General features: G+C 45.0%; 1 protein-coding gene across 3 annotated transcripts in view; it reads left to right on the plus strand.

Annotated features, from left to right (window-relative positions):
* The first annotated feature begins 1,099 nt into the window (after window positions 1-1,099).
* The window catches only part of LOC121689808 (inactive ubiquitin carboxyl-terminal hydrolase 53), an 82,987-nt gene continuing 74,086 nt past the window's right edge, over window positions 1,100-10,000 (plus strand). The window contains exon 1 of one of the 3 annotated variants that reach the window (XM_042070016.1): window positions 1,100-1,503. The gene's annotated coding sequence lies outside the window, so the exon portion shown is untranslated. The other 2 variants (XM_042070013.1, XM_042070015.1) reach the window with 2 other exon arrangements.

The raw sequence follows: 10,000 nt of genomic DNA on the forward strand, positions 1-10,000 counted from the left end.
AGTAGTCCAGTCTGGAGGAGACAAAGGCATGAACCAGCTTTTCAGCATCTGAGAGGGAGAGAATGGGGCAGAGTTTGGAAATGTTACGGAGGTGGTAGAAGGAGGTCTTGCAGAGGTGATTTATATTGGCTTCAAAAGTGAGTTGGGAGTCCATTTTTACACCAAGATTTGTGACTGTTGATGAGTGACTGTTGGAGCCAGAAAAGTTGATGCTGGTTTTGGATGACATACTGCCATCATCATCTTCTTCATCATCATCTTCTTTGCAAAACAGTTCGTGTACTTTGCCTACTTCTTCTGGCCCACTGAAAAGGCATTTTAAATAAGTTTTTAGCATAACATCTAGTTTCTCCTCATAACTGAAATGTTTGCCATCATCTAACCTGCCTTATTAGTTCATGTTGAGCTAATTTCAGAAGCGAGATGTTTTTATTATTATTATTATTATTATTATTATTATAATTATTATTGTTATTATTTAAATTCCCCCCAGAGTTAATGCATTCAAAGTACAGCACTATGATAAATATTGATATATAGCCTACTGCTGAAAACACACTATTACAGTAAGAACAGAAAACAAGGTTTTTTTCTCAATTAATAAAATAAGAAAATAACGTTTAATTGTTTTTTTTCTCGTCTCTATCTGTTTATGTAACAGGATTGGACAGATGGTGTTTGGGTAACACTGCTCTTACATCACATTTTATTAGAGCCTCGCGCTCTCCTGGCCCGTTGCTATGCCTTAATTTCCAGCCGTGTCGGCATCCGCGAAGTAAACAGCGCACACGCACGCACGCACACACACACACACACACACACAGCAAACGATCGGTCCCAACACTACACACTCGCAAGTGTATATATCACGAAGGGCTTCGGCTGCTGGCGCGGGTTTAACACACACACTCGGTAAGCACCCTTCGCCCGGACAGTAAGTTGTTCACATCCCATATTCCTCCCATGGAACAGTGAGGAAAGAGCCGTGGGAAGTGCACGCGTCCGAGCAGAACTGCGCAGCTAAACTCCTCCCTTTACCGTGTGACAGTGCTAGTGCAAGCGCGCCCTTGTGTGTGTGTGTGTGTGTGTGTCGGGGACTGCAGTAAATACTGTAGACCAGAGGCGGGGTTTGACCCGCTCTGAAAACATCTCTAATCCAGTATTTCAGGTAGCGACTAGACTCACTACCGCCGCGCATCAACTCCAGTCCCGCCGACAGACCAGCAACCGTGGACCACAGGGTTTATGCGCTCAAGTTAAACACAGTGAAAGCCTAAGACTTAACTCGGGAAGTAAGAAGACAAATGGAATGAACTAAAGCTGTTTCTACTTTTGTGATCAACTAACAATTTCCGCCGTCAGACCCTCACCAACGCCTCCCATCCAGATGACTGTTTCCTCAGGTTTATTAGCCTACAGATTCCAAAGGACAATATTAATCACAACATTTTCTGTGGATTTCAAACAAGCACAAGGAAGTTTGGTTTATTCGCCTTTCAAATGGTGAGTAGGCTAAAACCATTCACTTGCTTGTATGTAAGGTGCAAACTTTTCCACGCCATTTTAACGTCCAGTGCGCATGTGGAGGAAATGTACCTGCTTCAGGTAAAAGGTAAGGCTATGCTAAGCTAGACCGACTCCGCTTATAGGCTAATATTAACTTTACTTGGCTAAACGGCACCGTTTTACATTGTGTCTGAGCAGAATGTTAAATTCAGCAGAGTCCAGTGCACGCGGGGTCCGGTGGTGTTACCGGGGAACAAGTTGCCATTTAGACCCGTTTGTGCCACTAAAGCTACTCGATGCAACTTTGTAGCATTTCTGCGTCGCATCTTTCTGGCAGCTCGCGTTCTTGTTCCGTATGAGACACTCTGTTCTCGAGTTAGTTCCCCCCGAAAACGCACACACTGACATTCCTGTATCTTTTTGCCGTTTGGAAACACTTTCGTGTTGTTGTCACTCGGTGTCTTTGCTGAACTGAATGATCACCTCTCAGGCTGTTAAAACTTTGGAACGTAACGATACCGCCGCTCGCACAGGCAACGGTGGTTAAAAAGTGTCGTGTGGCAAAGTGAACTCGTGCGAAAACGTCTGTGTTGGTAAAATATCCTCGACTCGCTGTTGTTTTGAAACCGACCTCTGTGCACTAACCGCTGGGTAACATCAGACACCATGCCGCATAGCAAATTAATCTCGTTTACATGAATCGATGCCCGGGGCGGTGTTGTTATCCTGCTTATGGGCGAAACTGATCAGAGTTGGCTGTGATTTTGGTGTTGGGGAAGTTTAGTCTACAATTGCTTCTTTCGGGAACGACAGATAATTTAGTTAATTAATTACAAAAATGACCAAATGAGCATATCAGCACGGGTCAGATACAGGGCAACTAAGATTCTGAAGAGCAAACCCATGTTGTCTTGTGGAGATGACAACACTTGTGAATGCACGCAGATGCTGGAATGTGGAATGGTGAAGGCGGACAGGTATTCGGTGCAGGTCACGGTGACACACAGTCAGTGTGATACGAAGAGACATTCCGTTCTCACGCACGCATATGAGCCCAGTGAGTGTTCGTTATTAACGGTCAGCTTCCGGTTGTGTTTAAAATTAGGACTGCCGGAGGTTGTGTTTGCGGTGTCTTAATCTTTATCTAAACTTATCTGCATATGTTGTATATCTGGGGGAAACTGACTCTCTGTGTGTGTGTATGTTGGATTAGTAGTTTTGGCTGTGAGATCCCTGAAAAATAAGGACTAGATGGCTTTTCTCATATATTTGAGATTAAGTAAGTGTAAGTAAGTAAGCAAGCAATCAATCAATCAATCTCACTTTGTGTGTGTGACATTATGTGTGAAGTTGGGGCCTCTAGTTAGGCAGTGCTGAGATGCGGGTAATGGTGTGTGTGTGTGTGTCACATTATGTGTGAAGTTGTGGTCTATAGTTAGGCAGTGTGTTTGCTTCCATGGAATTGGTGTAGTTTGGAGCTGAAGACGACTACGTTTGGAACAGATGAGTGAGGGGAACCTGGGGGCCAGAGAGGTATGCTGCTGAACTGGCTGCAGAACCTGCTCTTGTCCACACACACACATACACACACACACACACACACACACACACACACACACACACACACACACACACACACACACTGGCCCTGCCAGGTCACCTAAACAACACGCCTTCAGGAGAGGAACAGAAGCTCAAAAGAAGGTGTGGAGATGAAACGTGAAGTGTGTGTGTGTGTGTGTGTGTGCGCGTGCGTGTGTGCGCGCGCGTGTGTGTGTCTGTCTGTGTCTGTCTGTCTCTGTCTCTCTCTTCTGTATAAAGAGATTATTTCAGTGTCTCTTATAAAAGCTCAGAGATAACTCATCACACACTCACACACCAGAGATGGGGACTAGAGTCTGAGACTTGGACTTTAGTCACCTCAAGTCACAAAAACAGTGACTTCAGACTTGACTTGCGACTCCACCGAAAAGACTTCAGACTTGACTCGGACTTGTGCTTCCGAGACTCGTAAACAACCTGTATTTCATGCAATTATTTTTTATTTTTATCTAAATTTATTCCTGTATTTCTATTTCATTTTCTTGATGCATATACGTTGGTAAATGTATGATGAGCTGCATAAAGGTGATGATCTAGGTTATTTAAACACACCTACTTGGGGTCAAGGGTGAAATTGCCATTTTTCACACTGAAAAAAGGGTGTCAGCCCGAAACGTTTGTGAGGCAATTAAAAAGTAAACGAAACTGTTGAGTGCTTGCTTTATTTATTTTTCAAAGTTTTTGATTTATTATCAAGAAAGTTTAAGCACCCAGTTGAAGTACTATAGGGTGTTGAGTGCGCTTCTTTCTTTCTGCATATTTGAGCTACATGTCCCCTTTGCCATGATGTGTGACGCAACGCATGCACTATGTGTGCTAGACCCGCGGGTCCCGACGCAAAAGAGTGCGGTGCGGGACAACTTTTGAAAGCTCTTTGTGGGAGCGGGCGAGATGAGAGAGGTGCGTTCGCGGGTGCGGGACAACCCGATGATTCACTGCACTCCCGCCAATTAAATATGTGCATAAAATTAAATATGGAAATGAGTAGTGTTTATAACTATAGTTCAGCTGGATGTTCTGTTAGGCAGCATTAAAAAACGGGGTTTAAGCATAACTGACGGATAGCAGGCCTATAGCCTATATTGTCATTTACGTGGGTTCAATTTGTTCCTGCTGCTCATTGTCAACTTGAAATCGAAAGCATGACAGAGGAAGAGAGCACCAGACTAGGCCTACTTCAGTTGTTAGCCTACATTCAGAACCAAGAAACTGACATCTGGAGTCTTTCTCAGGTGTGTGTGTGCTCCTTTCGTGAGACAGAAAGAAAAGCTGAATAGGCTATCCCTCCTGCATGCGGGCTTTAGTGGGACATCATGTTACAGATGTGGGCAGGAGCGGGACTAAAAATGACACATTGATGCGGGAGCGGGACAGAATATTGCGGGAGCGGGACCGAAAAATCAGTCCTCTAATGTGCACCCACTCACAGATAAAAAAATACATCGCCATGGCGATAACAACTCCCGGAGTCGAGCCTTTTATCACTTACTACGATAACTTGGTGCACAGTGGAAAATAAGCCAACAGCTACATACAAGGTGTGTGGCACCAGGATAAATGATGCCGGCTCAACGACCTCTAATTTCATCAGGCATGTCAAAACGCACCCAGATAGGTCAGTCACTTAGTAATGTGAAAGGTGCATTAAACATTGTCACAGTAACAAGCTAACCTCTGAGGCCTTTTCACACAGAGATCACGCTAAATTTGCGGGAAGAGGAGACGTCTTTTTGCCTCAACGTGTGTCTGAAAACGAGGTGAAAATTTGCCGGCCTGCTGATCTGTTCACATGATCCGGCATTTTGGGGAGGCAGGATCAGCTAGCAAATTAAAATGTGACGTGCAAGCGTGTAGAGTGATAGTCGTAGGCCTTATTATGCGTGGGCCTTCAGATGCAGCAGGTGTGTGATTTCCAAAACCATGGCGGGAGAACCGACTGCACTTTGGTTAGCTTGCATTTGCTTTGCTGTTGCTTAGAATGTTAAATTCTTGCGATAGATGTCTTTAGACAATAAAAAGTAATTTGGAAGGGAAATTGAAGAGAAGAGTTGCCCCCTGCGTTGGCCGTAATTCCCCTTTGAAAATCGAGGTTCACAGGCTACTGTGGCCTTGGTCAGTGGCGCCGCCAGCCGTAATCCTGTACGTGCTGCGTACAATTTATTCATGAAATCATTCAATATTACATAAAATGAATAATAACAATAAAAATAGCTTGTGTACTGTCTTAATTGAAAAATGCTTCGCGCACAAATGATAGCCTATGTTTAGGGCAAAGAGAATGGACATCTCAACATAAGGATACATTAGAAGATGATGATTGGTGTAAACTTTGTCACACTGTGATAAGCAGTTCTGGCGCTTAAAAACGCAACGTTCCATTCAGTCATAATTAAATCATTCAAGCATAGGCCTAGTGCTCATCATGAAAAGAAAACAGCAGCTTAATATTTTTCAGGTGTTTAACAGTAGGCCTAGGCCTAAATGTCTAGGGGGCTTGGTAGTAAATTTGGCGAGACACTTTGTCCCGCCGGTCTATGTGAAAGGGACAGTCGTTCCGCGATTCTGGTACATAAAATCGCGGCGATTTTGGCAGTGTGAAAAGGCCTCGTGTCATTCCGTCTCCTCTCACCCAAGGCCTCCCACCTGACCATCTAAGAATTTCCATGCCAGCAGCACTCTTGAGGCGTCGGGGAGTGAGGTTTACCAACGTTCCACAAGCACAGCTAAGCTAGCTGGCATCCGTTACATATGGATGGTAGCTACAGGACATGCTGGTTTTGATACAGCACTGTATGGATGGTACTGTAGCTACAGGACATGTTTTGATACAGCACTGTATGGATGGTAGCTACAGGACATGCTGGTTTTGATACAGCACTGTATGGATGGTAGCTACAGGACATGCTGGTTTTGATACAGCACTGTATGGATGGTAGCTACAGGACATGCTGGTTTTGATACAGCACTGTATGGATGGTAGCTACAGGACATGCTGGTTTTGATACTGCACTGTATGGATGGTAGCTACAAGACATGCTTTGAATTCATAAGATTTAACAATACAGTGTTAGGGACGGATCACATGGCCAGAGACTTGACTTGGACTTCCAAAAAATGACTTGTGAACATCTCTGACACACAGACACACACACACACACACACACACACACCTCCCAGATGAAGAGTCATGTCATTTTCATATGCCATTTTCTCTCTCAGACATCTAAGGAAATCACACTAATGAAATTAGGAATTCCATTGGCAGTGTTAATTTACCAGATAAACACTGTGTGTGTGTGTGTTTGTGTGCACTTTTATTAATTAGTCAGCGCGTGGAGGTGTCCAATTGACTTTATCTGTGATGGGTTATACTCGTGTGTGTGTGTGTGTGTGTGTGTGTGTGAGGGAGAAAGTGAGAGTCAGCAGAAAGGCCACATCAGCTCTGCTGGGGAGAACAGATGCTGAAATGCAGAGGAGAGGGAGGCAGTCCTGCATCACTGGATTCAGTACACACACAACACCCACACACACACACCCACACACACCACACACACCACACACACCACACACCACACACCACACACCACACACACACACACACACACACACACACACCACACACAAACTGCACTGCTGGTTCACCATCTTACTCACACACTCTGCACCAGTGACTCTTTCAGCTGCTCTTCTATTGACACACACACATACACACATAAATATGTATATATATATATATATATATATATATATATATATATATATATATATATATATATATATATATATATACGCACACACACAGACACTCTCACACACACACTCACTCTTCCTATATGCACACACACACACACACATTGTGGAGGCCTTGCTGTCCCCTGCTGTGCTAGAAACTGTGTGTGTGTGGGGGGGTCGTTTGAATAGAAGAGAATCACTTTTATGTAATTTCAACAGAGAACGGACAACATCTCTGGCAGCTTTTGTTCTTGGTTTCCTCTATGGAGACCAGTAGCACGGGTCTGAGTGTGTGAGTGTGTGAGTGAGTGAGTGAGTGTAAATGTTTCTGTGGTGTGACTCAGCATGGTGACGGAGACCTGTTAGTTCTTGAGTGTGTGTGTTTGTTTATGTGGAGTGATGCAATGGAGTCTTGGTGTGTGTTATCTCAATATATTATACTATTACTCAGTGTGTGTGTGTGGGTGGGTGGGTGTGTGTGTGTGTGTGTGGACAACCGAGGAGTGGTACTCTTGGAAACCTGTTGAGGAAGCTGCCATGCCATGCTGTGTGTGTGTGTGTGTGTGGGTGGGTGTGTGGACAACCGAGGAGTGGTACTCTTGGAAACCTGTTGAGGAAGCTGCCATGCCATGCTGTGTGTGTGTGTGTGTGTGTGTGTGTGTGTGTGTGTGTGTGTGTAGGTGAGGGAGAGAGAGAGCGAGACCTACCATAAGGCCACTCACACACTCTCTGGGGACCTGTAGTCTTACACATATGTGTGTGTGTGTGTGTGTGTGTGTGTACATGTACACAGGCTGGCGACCCAGGGACTTTGCATTGGGGGGCTATTGAAAACAAGAGCCAAACAGTTGGTAAAGTACTGCTCAATTTCAGCCATTATAGGAAGCATGTTTACTTGGAAAAGGAGATGTTTTCTGTACCCCTGAGATTGTATTGTCATACATAGCAAGGCGCTGATGTGGTTTAATCTGTTTGATCATTCAAAACATTTGATTCCTAATGAAAATTTACTTGTAATGTGGAATTGAATAAAGTATCTAATGTGTGTGTGTGTGTGTGTGAGTGTGAGAGAGAGAGAGAGTCCTACCAAAAGGACACACACACACTCTCTGGGGACCTGTAGTGTGTGTGTGTTGGGGGGGGGGGGGGGGGGGGGGGCTGGTTTCAGACGTGTCAGCTGGAGGAAGTTCTCATGAGGTCATTTCCTGTTTGGGATTTGGGTGCTAATCTGACAGTGATGTGAACCCTGTATGACATGAGCGTGTGTCTGTGTCTGTGTGTGGCTGGGTCAGTGAAGGAGTACATCTTTTTGTGTGTGTGTGTGTGTGTGTGTGTGTGTGTGTGTGTGTGTGTGCACGCTGTCTATCCCTCACTGCCATGGGGGAGTGTGTTAACCTGGCAATAGCCAGATGAATTTCGCTCCGCCTAGCTCCACTCATCCATCTGGAACCGATCCATTGAAGTGTTGCTTCAGAAGGCTGGGCCTAATCAAAAAATGCTTGCATATGATTGAATAAGCCACTTGTCCGTCATCTATTGACGTGCTACTTCAACCACTCACATCGAAGCCAACCCGTGACGCTAATAACAGACTCACAGTCGCTTCTACGCTATGTCACATCTATGAAACTCCCGCCCTGCGTCCTGATTGGCTGAACCATAAAATCGGTTGCAGAAATCACTCTCAATGGAAGAGGTCCCAGATGGATGTGAGTGAAGCTAGGCGGAGCTAAGCGGAACGACATTCATCTGGCTAGGGTCAGGTTAGGAGTGTGTTCCTCTCATCCCAAACTTCAGTTGAGTCAACACACACACACACACACACACCTATGTTCCAAGATGTACACACTCATGGTTGTACACACCCGTGCACAACCATGAGTGGGACAGGAGGACCGCGTTTAACTGTTGAACTCAGAGTTGTGTGTGTGTGTTTGTGGGGGTTTTTAATTAAGAATGGAGATGTGATTTCCCTGTGCCATGTAATTTCCTGTGACTGAGTGGAGTGATGGCGGTGATGATCTGCCCCCCCACTCACACACCTCTCTCTCTCTCTCTCTCTCTCTCTCTCTCTCTCTCTCTCTCTCTCTCTCTCTCTCTCTCTCTCTCTCTCTCTCTCTCTCTCTCTCTCTCTCTCTCTCCTGTGGGTAGTTAATGAGTACATCCGGCTCATACGGTCTCTGTACATCACGTTGCTGGTCGACAGGGTGGACAAGCGTCCCTGCTCAAGTGCTCACTTACACTGCTCCCGGAAAGGTCTGGAAACCACGGCGATAAATCACCATGCCGACGGAAGAGTTGTGGTTCCATCTCGCACTTTAGCTGCACACTTAGTGTAAGTTACTGTGTGGAGTACTTCACAGGCACAAACATGTCTATATTCACACTTAGTGCTGCACAGACACAAACATGTCTATATTCACACTTAGTGTAAGATACTTCAGACACAAACATGTCTATATTCACACTTAGTGTAAGATACTGCACAGACACAAACATGTCTATATGTCTATATTCACACTTAGTGCTGCACAGACACAAACATGTCTATATTCACACTTAATGTAAGTACTGCACAGGCACAAACATGTCTATATTCACACTTAGTACTTCACAGACACAAACATGTCTATATTCACACTTAGTGCTGCACAGACACAAACATGTCTATATTCACACTTAGTGTAAGTTACTAGCCTAGAAATCTAGACGCACCCTAGCGGCAGCAAATTACATTTGCTTCCAGGGCCAGTCTAGCTACTCTCCGTTGGCTTGTGAGCTCGAAAAATTAAACTTCTATCAGGCCAATCAAATCATGTATAGAGTCGTTAAGCGGGCTTAACATAATGATTGATGGCAGAGTTGCAACGGTTTGGCTTGAATTCCCTGCTACTTGAAAACAAAGAAGATGGATGTTGCTGTTGGCCAACAGTGTGACACGAGTTAAGCTTGTTTTAAGTTGCCAAAAGTTTGAACTAGCCAACTAGCTCCGCTGGTGGGAAAACGCATGGGACTCATAGCGCTGCCGCTGTCCTATTGCGTGCAGAGGGAATTTGAAAGACAACCGATTATCCCGCCCCTCGGACTGAGCACTGCGAACGGTGAGTGCCCAGACCCTACATTTTAATGTGGGTCTGGTTCGTCAGGCTAGTAAGTTACT

This window comes from Alosa sapidissima, chromosome 18, assembly GCF_018492685.1.
Source record: "Alosa sapidissima isolate fAloSap1 chromosome 18, fAloSap1.pri, whole genome shotgun sequence".
In the NCBI taxonomy this organism is placed as follows: domain Eukaryota; kingdom Metazoa; phylum Chordata; class Actinopteri; order Clupeiformes; family Clupeidae; genus Alosa; species Alosa sapidissima.